The sequence below is a fragment of the Cyprinus carpio genome, unplaced genomic scaffold (assembly GCF_018340385.1).
Source record: "Cyprinus carpio isolate SPL01 unplaced genomic scaffold, ASM1834038v1 S000006521, whole genome shotgun sequence".
NCBI lineage: Eukaryota > Metazoa > Chordata > Actinopteri > Cypriniformes > Cyprinidae > Cyprinus > Cyprinus carpio.
This window is the reverse complement of record NW_024879188.1, coordinates 568,837-581,001: the sequence shown is the minus strand read 5'-3', so window position 1 is coordinate 581,001 and position 12,165 is coordinate 568,837. Positions and strand designations below refer to the sequence as shown.

Genomic DNA, 12,165 nt, shown 5'->3' with positions numbered 1-12,165 from the left:
TGTTAAACCCCGGAAATGCGTAAAGGGTCCACATGTTCGCGGCTTAATTAAGGTCAAGAAGTCAGTTTCTCACTGAGGTTTAGACGATTGGATTCATGTTTTGTGTAATACTTGTATTAATGCTTGTTGAAAAAAAATGAATCTAACGACAGAGCTGTTACTTCTGCTGATCGATAAGCCAACTAAGAGGACCACCGCAAGACTCGTGAAATGGTTACAGAAAAAGAGACTTCTAGCAAGGAAGATGTCTTGTCAGATTTGTGGTCGTGGCATGAAAATGAAAAGACGCCACGATACATCAGACGGCTTTCACTGGTAGGTTGGTCTGCACATTTCTCCTGGCACGATTTTGTTTGACCTCTTAAATGCTATTTTATGTGAAGTACACAAGGTAACTTTGTCCAAGTGCTCTGCAACGGTCAGGCTGTCGCGTCTGTAGACGTGGTGGAACATTACTGTCGTTGGCAGCCTACTGTTGCAGTTACCTACTGTAACTGCAGTGAACTGCAGACTGCAGTGAACTATTTTCCAATTTTACAAAAAATCGGCAGTTACGAAGAGAAGTAAAAAATTTATTTATTTTAATTTTTAATGTAATATTATTTCACTCTAATAAAAAACATTGTTTAAATCATTATAAAATTTATGTATTACTTTAGAAACTGTAAGGAGTGAAATTATTTCCTTATGAAATGAATTCTTTGTGAAGCCAGACTTTCAGGAACTCTCGCAATGCAAATGCAGATGCACCAAAACAATGGGCTTTGATCTCCTCGTGGACCAAAAAAAACAGATAGGAAGATCTGGAAGAAAGACCATTTGCTCTTTGGAACCTTCACCCATCCTTCCCCCCAGGGCACATTGGTCCAGGCATCTAAAAGTTGTTATGCTCACATAAAACATTTACTATATCTTCAGGATTCATGATTGTAAACTTTTCATGTTTGGTATCATTTTAAAGGTCTGTGTGCGATTGGTAAAATGGTCTCAATTTCAAAGTAGTCATTTATATTATGAGAAAGATTGAAAACTTTTGTAGAATTGTGTTCTGCTGAGAAGGGTGTGTGTCCCCCTTTAGGGGTCTGTGAGAATGTTTATCTCCAGCCAGTTGTGACCCTGATGTGACCGGGGTGGAACCTAAACAACCAAAGGTCTTTTATGTTTTTTACAACTGATTTGAAGATTTCTTTGTTTTCTGGTCTGAGTATTTAAGGGAAGTGACAAAAACACTACTGGGCGATTCTGTTGCCAGAAAGCCTGTAGTGTGGAGTGTATGTCATATGCTCCATACTATGTATCTTCCTGAAGTCAGGTATACTATTATGTAATTTGTGTTAAAACACACTGTGCCTACAGAGCACACTGTATAGTTGTTTGTGCTACTACATGTACACATTGGTAGTTAAGTTTATTCTCTAAAAACACCTGAGTGCTTTGCTATGCATTTTAGACCATGTGTCTTAAATTAGGATTGTGTGCCTCCTGCATGGATCACTTGGCTGTTCCCAATATGGCTAAAGTGTCTTTGGCAGGGAGCAAAGTTGCAACACAACCTACAATGTGATTTACAATTACACTATCCTTTCTAAATTGGCTTCTAATTATTTTCATTATGTAATTGGCATGATACAATTTTACCTGACTGATAATAAATTGTTATATTTGATTTATTCTGCATTATTCTTAATTCATTATTACTAGTAGATAAAGCGAAGGTATATACCTCAAATCTGTGTTCAGGATTGTTCATACGAAAGGTTTAATAGATGGAGCATGGGGCACATCAATTGAGTCCATTTCGATTTCTGACTATCACTGTCTTAAATAAGTTGCAGTTTTCGTAAATATATAAAAACTATGCTTTTTGTACGAGTAACCAGGGCGCGACCGACTAAAGGTAGATATTTACCCTGCATCCAATGTTTAAGATCAGACTGACGAGTTTGTGTACGGGAAGAGCATTCAATCGGCCGAAATGTTACTTCCAAAGCGATACCGGGTCTGCAGTGAACGAATAATTGAAAGTATGGGATTTTCAGAATACTCAAATATCTAAATTAATAAACAATTGATATCTGTGATCAGCTTTTGATAGAAATATTGCCTAAATTTAATGATCACGTGAAATTGGAGTCAGATTAAACATGGAGCTAGACTAAAATTCAAACTAAATCCTGCTAAATTCAGAAGTGCAAAGAAAAGACCGAATACGCATTAAACCTTCGACCAGGCCGCTGGATTCCGCTTTTTGGGCTGGCGGGTGGATCCTTACAAAACTAATACTAAAACACAGTCGCGTTCTTATCTCCATTTCATATTTCTTTTCATCATTACTATTGGCCACCCTTTACTTCTGTCTGGGGTTTGCAAATATTTAACCAAAAGAGCTTGTTTCTAAACCTCGTAACTCCATTGGCTCCTCAGTACTCCACCCGCGTCTATGTGCTGCACACGGTTTGGCGCATCTCAGCTTGTTTGCAGTCTGAAGGTAATGTAAAATTAAGACTGTTGTTTGAATAAGCGTTTTCTTTAGTCAAGAAATACTGTAATTATAAAAGATAGTGTTTTATGTATTTAAGGAATGGAGTCTTAGTCTAGCACATGATGTTTGTTTTCACAGCCAGTGCCATCTTAAGTGTTATCTTTTATAACATAATTTAACCAAATGACAGAAAAAAACTGTGTGCCCACATAACGACATAAAATTAGATAACACGGAGTTAATGAAAACGTAATGCGATGCACTTATGTTGTCTTTACATACTTTCAGACATTTTCTAATTCCACTTCAAAAAATCCTGATTGCGAGTTTGTTGCATTCAAGTGCTTGTTGGTCAGAATGCACAGGAATCATGGAAGACACCAGGGGCCTGTTACTTGAAAGTTTACCAAATAAGCTAGGCTTATTCCGGTTAGTCTGACTTATTTTGAACCAAATCAACTTAAAATAAGTCAGAGTAACTGAAATTACCCTGGCTTATTTGCTAAACTGGTTTTATGAAATAGGCCTCAGGATTATTCCTGCATTTAGTTAGTTTATCCAAAGCGACTTAAAAATGAGGACAACAGAAGAAGTCAAAAGCAACAAGCGCTATGACAAAAGTCTCGCTTAGCCTAATGCATTACAGCAAGATTTTACTTTTATAAATAAAAGAAACAAGTAAATAGAAAAGAAAAAAGAAACCTATTTTTTTTAAAGAAACAAGCAGATAGAATAGAAAAAAGATAGCTACTTTTTTTTGAAGAAACAAGTAGATAAATAGATAAAATAGAATTAGAATAGAGAGTGCTAGAGTTAGAGGGTCAACCATATAAACATTCACAATGCTATTAATTTCGTTTTGGCTATTACATTATAGAAATGTTCACAGAGAAATAAATACATTTAATAAAATTTTAAGTACATATGATGTATCTAGATATTAGATATTTGACATTTATTTAACATTTCCTTATGGTTTATCCAGGGAATGCAGACATCAAAGCCACAGAGGCAGAAAATGCAGTAGGACTGTCAGAGCAAAATCACTCTTTCAGAATTCAAAAAATTCCCTGTCTTCGTGGATGACATTTATTTACCGGTAAGTGAACACTTTTCCCAACTTAGGGAGTAACTTGCAATCAGTCAACCAAAAAATCATGAATAAATAAATAAATAAAATTATTGGAACACTCTACTCAAGTAAAAGTACCATTACATTAATGAAATTTTACTTAAGTACAAGTAAAAGTACCAGTCTAAAAATCCACTCAAGTAAAAGTAAAAAGTAGCTCATTTAAAATTTACTCAGAGTAAAAATTACTTAGTTACATTTTAACAGTGGTAGGGAGGTAAAAATGGGACAGGCCAAGGGGTCAAACTCAGTTCCTGGAGGGCCACAGTCCTGCACAGTTTAGATATAACCTTAATTAAACACACCTGATCCAGCTAATTTAATCATTTAGGCTTATTTGAAAACTACAGGATATGTGTGCTGGAGCAGGGTTAGAACTAAACTCTGCAGGGCTACGGACCTCCAGGAACTGAGTTTGACACCCCTGGGATAGGCCTATTAATCTCAAACTAGTTGTTTTTAATTAAAGGAATCAGTTATTTGGGCTGTTACCAGGCAAATCAGTATCAACAAACTCATCTTTTCAATGCAGAGGAAATGCAGAAGCTTCATCGGAAGTGGCATTTAGATGTATTTACACACTGTTTAGTGCAGGACAAGAATGCATTTAACCTGCAGTTACACATGCATGAATAATGTTTTGATATACAAGACATAAAATGTTGAATACTCATTTGAAATTATAAGAAATTAATTATTAAAAAAAAATCAAAAGATACTTTAAATGTGAAATTAAAATGGCCAGTATGTTGTATTAAAACCCCCAGTATGTGGCAGCAAGTCACTGTTAAATAAGTGAGTTTGTGATCGAACCGAATAGTTAAGAGCTACTGTCATGTTGCTCAGAGACGCAAAACTGTGCTTTGGTGGCTGTGTTTGGAATTATTTTTTGTTGTATAAATAGAGCAAAAACAGGCAATATGGTGTCTAAAACTCAAGTCTCTTAATTAACTAGTTTACTGACCTGTTGTAAAAAGAAAAAAAATATATATATATATATATATATATATATATAGCCTATATATATGTGTGTGTGTGTGTGTGTGTAATTATGATGATTTTTAGAGGAAAAGACGGCATTCTTTGTGTGATTTTGATTTACTATATGAAATGATATATGTAAATTTTCTGCCCCTATATCTTCAATTTTGTGATCATTCTAAATGCATTTCAACAGACTGAATCACACAGTGAAAGAACGCACTATAAAATGCGCGCGCACAGCATTAAAACAACAATTATGATATTATCGCAGACTATATATATATCGTACACTCCGCACCACTGTCTTTTTGGCTAATTTGTGCAAAACCTCTTGCTAAAATGTCTAAGCTTCATTTTAACCACCAATGCAACGATGCAGTTATTTAGCTTACCTCAACATGCTTGCGAAGGTTTGATGTCTTGTCGAGATTTTATAAGCTGCTAGTTTGGTCTCCCTAGGCAAGCACAACTTACACTGAACAATAAAGCATAAATATGCCAAGGGGTTCACTTCATTTCCTTCGAGTTCAACTTCAGAAAATAACGGGGTTTGTTTTTCAGCGGTGTCTGCACCACTAAACGTTTGGCACTAACGCCTGCATCCTTCTTGTGATTTTAGCGCCAGTTTGCCCTGCTGCCCATTATTTACTGCAGTAGTTTCCAGGAGCATTTTTTTTTTACTCAGTAATGAATGTGTTTTAAAATGTAGCGAAGTACAATACTTCAAACAAAATATACTTAAGTAAAAGTAAAAGTACAGATTTAAAAAAATACTTAAAAAAGTAGAAGTACACAAAAAAGGTACTCAATTACAGTAACGCGAGTAAATGTAATTCGTTACTTTCCACCTCTGGTAATACATTTATGATTGCATTTTTCTTATTACAACAAAACAAATTGCAATCTAATGCAATGTAGATGTGCACATGGTTATAGTTAAGTTAAAGAATTAGTTCACTTTCAAATAAAAATTTCCTGATAATTTATTCACCCCCATGTCATCCAAGATGTTTATGTATTTCTTTCTTCAGTTGAAGAGAAATTAAGGTTTTTGATGAAAACATAATGGACGTTTTGGAGTCCATTGACATCCACTATATGCTAGAATGTTTAACCTTAAAGCCTTTTTTCCTTCAGCTGAAAAGAAATTAATACATAAACATCTTGGATGAATCATGAATCATATCATGAAATTTTCATTTGAAAGTGAACTAATCCTTTAAGTTCTGATTCTCTTTTACCTGTCACGACTCATGTAAGTCCTGGAATATCCATACCAGATTAAATATACCACATCATTTTGTGTGTGTGTGTATAAAACACCCCGCAGCTTTCTGGCATGTTAAGTAAAGCAGTCAGTAATATGAAAAATAACTAAGCTATGCACTTACATTTACTACCAGGTTTTCTCAGGGCTTGCACCTCAGGCAAATCGACATGAAGCAAGATGGGATTGCAAGAAGGTTCCCGAACTATGTCCAGAATGGCTGCAGCATTAAGAAAGGTTTGCAGTTGTGCTATGAGGCGTTATAAACGAAGAAGCGGGCAAATTATTGGACATCCAAGAGAATTTGCTGTTATTGACGAAAGCAGCTTCCGTCATAAACGGAAGGTAATTAAAGGGTGACAGCTCAGTGTTCTGACTATTACCATGGAAATATTCACATTGTGAAGTCACAAAGGAGTAACCTACAGTTTGGGCTGCACAATTAATCGCATGCATTTGTCATGCGTATCTCATCAGTAAAGCCGGTTCCGTGATTAGCGGTAAATATCCGTCACGTGTTTTCAAATGCACCGGGAGTTCATACACAGAGCCGTAGTTCACTGACAAGCTACGCAATATCGTGTTCATAATCGAATGCGATTCATCTCAATTATGAACACAATATTGCGTAGCTTGTCAGTGAACAGTGTCTCTGTGTATTAACTGCCACTCCCGTTTGAAAACAGGTGACAGACATTTACCGCTAATCACGGAACCGGCTTTACTGATGAGACACCCATGACAAATGTATGCGATTAATCGTGCAGCCCTACCTACAGTGGAGATCAAAAATAGAGAGCAATTTATGAACACTTGATTTTTTTTTCAGAAATGTTTTTTGTTCAGAATTTGAAGGAATTTTAGTTGTGGCCATACCATGCTAGTAGAACAGTGTTTTACAAAATAACCAAAGCACTTAAAAAAAAAAACTATTTTGTGATCAAAATTAGAGAACCGCATCGATTATAGCACAAAAAAATTACATTTGAAATCTCTAAAGGCACATCACAGAAGTCAAATGTTAGTAGAAAGTGTACAAACCTTTGCTTTGAATGACTTTGACTTTGAATGATGAGCACATCTGAAGCCAGTCTTTGCTCTGCTGTGATCTTTGCCCATTCTTTTTCCAGTCTCTTCCAAAGTTTGCTGACTGTAATGAGTTTCTTATATATATAACTTTGTCACCAGGACTCTGGACTGCCATTTTTTTTATTTCAGTGTTTTCAGCTTGCTTTCATAACTGAAGTGAACTTTTGGGCCAGTTCTTCTCTGTTCACACAACATGCCCCTCAGTAAAAGTTAATCTAGCCTTTTGACAAGAGGTTTGTTCACTGCAGAGTGGGCAAGCAATTCCAGCTGCAGTGTTGAGCTGATTGCCCATTGAGATTTTCTGCATTATCCAGTCCTCTTGTGCATTAAATAAATTTTATCTTTCATGAATGATCAGCCGTTTTGGGTGACTTAAATAAGTTAGTGACTGTAAAGATGCATAATTCTAGAAATCACAGATTTGGAATGATCAGCTTCTCTTGCTATGGCTGAAAGGGTCACCCCATTTGGCCTTCATCTGGACAACCTGATGTCACTTTAGAACGGTCCATCATCTTGCAAAGTCAGCTGGAAAGTTAGACTGCTGGTTAAATAGGGTTTGTCAGAAACTGTAATTAAGGACATTAGCACTGGGTGCCAGATTAAAAGTTATCTGAAAGTGTTCTCTAATTTTGATAATTGTTCTTTTTCAAATATCTCATTTAAGTTTTTCTATACTGTACAATATGTTTAACTAAAATTGCTCATAAATATGCTTAAAACTGCTTTCACTCCTGTTTGTATAACTTCAAATAGGACTAAGCAGTGACCACGACATTTAGGAAATTGTAGGTTGTGCTTTAATTTTTATCCACTGTATTTTAATAATCACTTTTGTGTTTTAACTCAACACTTTTGTACTTAAGTTTTTGTTCAACTGTTGTCATTTCTCATTGTTATTCATGTTAACTGCATTTGCCCCCATCTTTAATACAAAATTCTGCCAACTTTGAGCAAATGGAAACAGAGACTAATTATTTTCTGTTTGTAATTTATAGTATATAATACATATATTGATCCATTACTGGCATACTTAGCATGGATATGAACCTCTGAGAGAATTGTTTTTTTTTTTTGTTGTTGTTGTTGTTTTTGGAAGCCATTCCTTTACTTTAGCCACTAAGTTATATATTTTTTTGTTGTTGTCATGTCTTTGTAGACCTGAAGTTAAATTTTATAATTTAAAACAACATATTTTTTTTATTTTTTTTACAGTATGGCAGAGGGAGGGCAGCCACAACTTGGAGACGAAAAAAGTGGGTCTTTGGGATACTAGGAGTAAAGGATGAGCGACGACATCCAGTCTTACGCCTTGTAAAGAGAAGAGGAAGGCAGAATCTTGTACCAATCGTGGTCAAGCATGTGCAACCTGGCACCACTATTATAAGTGACAAATGGAGAGCTTATAGAGGTGCATTAGCTGCTATGGGCTACACTCACTTTAGAGTTAATCACAGACAGTGGTTCGTGGATCCCCAAAGTGGAGCCCACACCCAGCATCTCGAGAGAGCGTGGTTGAAGTACAAGTCTACTATTTGGAGACTCAGAGGAAATAGAACAGAAAAAATCCTGAAGCAACACCTCTCAGTCATTGAATGGACTCACTGGCTAGCTGACAAACATAGCCAGGGTCCCCTTGGTAGACTGTTAAAAGACTGTTCATCATCACTATCCTGTGTAGGAGTTCACCACAAAACAAGTTTTTTTTTTTTTTTTTGCTGTTAAAAATAAAAAGTGTTACATTTGCCTGTTGACAGTACATCATGTTTACAGGAGACATTGTTTTTGTTGCAGGTGATGACAGATGTAGTAATGTGTTATGGAAACATGTCTCTTAAGCACTGTACATGTGTAAAGTGTTACAAGTGTACACACTTTACAAGTGTTTAATCTTGGTTTAATAAATGTGTTTAATAAATGGCTTTTATAAACTCTAGTGATGGTCATTAATTAATCATTAGCTGATGGTTTGTGAATATATCATTATGTTGTGACTTTACTTGTTGAGGCACATCATCATTAACTCATCATTTAGTAATTGTAGTAATTTACACATGAATTTGCACAAATAATGCAGTAATTAATAATTTATTAATGCATATTGCTTTACCTGTTTTGCCTGGAAGTTGAAATACAAGGCTTTGCCTCACTGTGGTAGTTAACAAGTTAATTAACACTATTAGTTAAAGAAATAAGTTAGTAGGGAATTAATCCATAATCACATATTTAATTAATAACAATTCATGTATAACTAATATATTAACCAGACTGACTCATTATTAGTTGATAATGTGGCAATCATTAACGAATAGCTTAGATAATCATGAGTTATACATTAATTCAGTATCATCTGTGCATTAGTTAAGCATGAATTAATGCTTATTAGTGCACACGTATTGTAAAGTATTACCTAGATTTCTACTCTTAAACTAGAACACTGACATGAACAAATGTGTGAAATTTATGCTGCACTTTGGAAATTATGATATATTAACAAATTATGTTGCTAAGATGCACCATTTCTCCTTAGAGGCTGTCTCTAAGAATCCAATCCAAAGTCAGCTGCAGTGTTTGGAGCCTCTGAAAACAGTTCAGGAAAATGTGTCTGCAGATTTGTCAATGGGGAATATATTAAAGGTGCTGTATGTAGTATTGACACTGAGTGGTTGAACCACTGTAGGTATTGCAGTCCAAATTCAAAATATTGGAGGGTTTTTTTTTCACTCGGCCCCTCCTCCTCAGACGTGACACATAGGCAGGTTGCCAGATTGACGACACCAACAGGAACGAGCGCACTTGACAATGAATGAAATGAAATATGCTGTGTTTTGCGCCAACTGGCAACCTAGGGTGCTGAAATACAATTGGGTAAACTGGCAGTGGACGGGTTTCACAAACCAAAACAGATTTGCACATTTTCAAGAGAGAATAACTGAATGTAGCATTGTTTTGCAGATAAACAAGTATGTTAACTTAGAATGTTTCTTAAATATCTGCAAACATATTATGGTATTTTTATGCTTTAGTAAAAACCTACATACAGCACCTTTAACAACTAAAGCACGCTACCTAAAGTAACATTAATTAATATACATGTACATTTTACAAATAGCTAACTTTTTTTTTTACTTATTACATAGCAGTTGCTACCCACTGAGCAAAGGTACATCCAAATGACATTATTTCAACGTCTTTGTTGGACGTTGAAATGACGTCCCCTGAAGAGCCAGAATAAAAGTTTTTATTATGCCTTTTTCCGTCATCTTTTGGACGTCCAATTTTGACGTCCACAGGACGTCTCTAAAAGGTTAAAATTGAGTTCAGATGTGGTCATTGTGGACGTATTTTAAACGTCTTATAAGGTCAACTGCAGTCTCATTTATGCATAATTTATATTGTTTCTGGACTAAATAAACACTCTTAGGCTGCATTCCATTAAAACTCATGTTTATTTCAATGTAATTTTTATTTGTACAGGTAAATCAAATTGCAGACTCAGTGTGTTTGTACAAAAACCATGCAAACAAAAGAAACTTCATTCACTGTACAGTGGATAACAAACAATTTAAGTCCCCTTTTGATACTTCACTCGTACTGTGTCGCTAGACGCTTATGGTTAAATGCTGCACGAGCACGAGGTGGTTGGGGGTTTGGTGGCTTGCTCAAGAATACCTCAGTCGTGGTATTGTCGGCCCGAGACTCAAACCCACAACCTTAGGGTTAGGAGTCAAACTCTCTAACCACTAGGCCATGACTTCCCCATTATGTAGCAGGTAATTATGTAGCAGCAGATCAACAGGTAAGAACTTAACTTGAGTAATGACTCAAGATGAACTGGTGCAGGCTGGCTGAAGTTTCCAGTTTACGGGTGGACACAGAAGAAGAGGAAATCTTGCAGAAAGAGTAAATCCAGAGGTGAATATCTGAGTAAGGAGTCTGTCGAAGTTTGAGACAAGGTGCTGGTGAATGGTGAGCAGGGTGCTTATATAGTGCTGATAATGAGCTGGTGCAGGTGACAGTAATTAGAATTCCAGTGATTGTGGGTGGGGCTGATGGGTCTGGTGCTGTGGAGGCGACTGACTCTGTGACAGTACCCCTTCCCCCACGGGCAGCTTCCGATGACTGTGATGGACATTGACTGGACAGTCAAAGACGGATATCCCTGGTGGAGAGCCAGAACTTCTGCCCCGGGTGGTATAGAGGAGTCACAGATCTTCTAGCATCAGCCTGGCTCTTAAGTCTCCGAACTGCCTGCTGAAGATGGACATGTGCTGAGTCCTAAACCCTCTCACTCTGTTGAAACCAGAGTGAAACTAAAGCGCTTTTCCACAGGTGGATGATTGACATCACTAAGTTAACCGGTATTTTTGAAATAATGTGTGAATGGTGTCTTACCGGTAAAAAGACGGAACGCCTTTGCTTGTGTGAACAGCACATTTGTGTATTTAACGGTGAAGTTGTTATGGTAATTTTACAGAAATTTACTGGGATTACTGTGTTAAAAAGCCTTTTGACAATGGCATGCCTACTGTTGGAGAGTGTCCTTCACTTGGATGGATGTTGTGAATGGGTTTTTCTTTACCATGGAGAGGATCCTGCGATAATCTACCACTGTTGTCTTCTATGGACGTCCAAGCTTTTTTTATGTTGCTGAGCTCACCACTGCGCTTTTCTTTCATCAAAATGTACCAAACTGTTGATGTGGCCACTCCTAATGTGCCTGCTATCTCTCTGATGGATTTGTTCAAGTTGCATGGAGAGCTCTTTTGAATGCATGATGTAGCTTCACTGCAATAGATTCTAATTGCAAATGTCACACTTAGAATCAACTCCAGACCTTTTACCTGGTTAATTGATGACACCATAATGAAGGAATAGCCCACGCCTGTCCATGAAAGCTTTTGATTCAACTGTCCAATTACTTTTGGTTCCTTTGAAAAAGGTGGGGTGGCTACTCTCAAGAACTGTAATTCATAAACCTTCCTCCAATATGGATGTAAATACCCTCACATTAAACCTGAGAGTGTGCACTTTCAGACCATATCCATTATATAATTATAGCATGAATATATTTTAGTAAATACCTGAAAAAATCTAAAATTGGGCCTGTGTCCAAATATATATGGACCTAACTGTATATCTGGGGTATTATAGGCCATTAATGGATATTATAGGCTGGGGGAGATATTATAGGCCATTAATGGATATTAT

At 36.5% G+C, this 12,165-nt stretch overlaps 1 long non-coding RNA gene across 1 annotated transcript; it reads left to right on the top strand.

Annotated features, from left to right (window-relative positions):
* The first annotated feature begins 73 nt into the window (after positions 1 to 73).
* On the top strand, positions 74 to 6,061 carry LOC122143864. Its single transcript, XR_006159412.1, has 3 exons — positions 74 to 315; positions 3,468 to 3,581; positions 6,002 to 6,061. It is a non-coding gene; the product is annotated as an uncharacterized LOC122143864 (long non-coding RNA).
* The last annotated feature ends 6,104 nt before the right edge of the window (positions 6,062 to 12,165 follow it).